Genomic DNA, 1274 nt, shown 5'->3' with positions numbered 1-1274 from the left:
TACCCACGTTGATGTGACTGTCAAGAAAGTACAACACCTCTACTTTTTCAGGAGGCTAAGGAAATTCAGCACGTCCACAAAGACTCTTCCCAGTTTTTATAGATGCACCATAGAAAGCATCCCATCTGGATGCATCACAGCTTGGTATGGCAACTGCTCTTCCCAAGACCACAAGAAACTACAGAGAGTCATGAACACAGCCCAGTCCATCACACAAACCAGCCTGCCATCCATTGACTCCATCTGTACATCCAGCTGCCTCAGGAAAGCAATCAGCATAATCAAAGACCCCTCCCACCTCAGTTGTACTGTCTTTCACCCTCTTCCATTGGGCAGATGATACAAAAGTTTCCAAACACATACGAACAGATTTAAGAAAAGCTTCTTCCTTGCTGTTATCAGACATTTTAACAGACCTCTCAAATGTTAATGTTGATCTCTCTCCGCGGCTGTAACACTGCACCCTGCACTCTGTCCTGCTACCCTGATGCACTTTGTATGGCATGATCTACCTGTACAGCATGCAAAACAACACTTTTCCCTGTATCTCAGTACATGTGACAACAATAAATCAAACTCAACTCAAATCAAATCAAACCCCTACACAGGGAGCCCAACACACCTGAAGATCAGGTGTTAAATTCTCCAACAGGAGCAGCTATTCTTCCACTCTGCAATGCTGTACCTTCATCCCAGGGAGTGGTGCGCTCTCAGAGAATCATTTGGTAAAGAGGCTCCTGCCTGAGATTCATAGCCTAAGTGAATGAGGGAACTCTCACAGAACATAAATCCATGTAGCTGCAGAATACCCGAGGCTCAGCACTAGTAGGGTTTAGGATGACGTAGATGTCATTCCAAAGAAGCAGTGAGTTGAATCCTACACTCATCATATGCACACTGTAACACTGGCAAAGGCAGCCCCGTTACAGAGTGTGGGAGGTGGGGGTGAGCTGCCTCCTTGAATCACTGCAGTCTATGTGCCGTAGGTAGACCCACAATGTTCTTGGGGAGGGAATTCCAGGATTGTGACCCAGTGACACTGAACAAACAGCGATATATCTTCAAGTCAGGATCCGCAGCAGATAATTTGATGTCGTACATCTCCTAGATAAGGGACACCAACCCCAGCTCGTTAAATTGTCCTTAGACTGAAGATCCTGAGTTCAGCTTCATCACAAAACTGAAGAGTTAGTGTGTATGGGAACTTTATCACAGTGTGTGTGTGGGAGCCCGCACCCCAGTGAGAGTCAGTGTGCATGGGGGATCTTGTACCC

At 46.4% G+C, this 1274-nt stretch overlaps 1 protein-coding gene across 1 annotated transcript in view; it reads right to left on the bottom strand.

The window, feature by feature from the left end:
• The window catches only part of LOC125484259 (probable voltage-dependent R-type calcium channel subunit alpha-1E), a 201933-nt gene that overhangs the window by 199716 nt on the left and 943 nt on the right, over nucleotides 1-1274 (bottom strand). The window lies entirely within an intron of this gene.

This window comes from Rhincodon typus, chromosome 10 (assembly GCF_021869965.1).
Source record: "Rhincodon typus isolate 14 chromosome 10, sRhiTyp1.1, whole genome shotgun sequence".
NCBI lineage: Eukaryota > Metazoa > Chordata > Chondrichthyes > Orectolobiformes > Rhincodontidae > Rhincodon > Rhincodon typus.
Note: the sequence above shows the minus strand (reverse complement) of the source record. Positions and strands in the feature narration are given on the sequence as shown.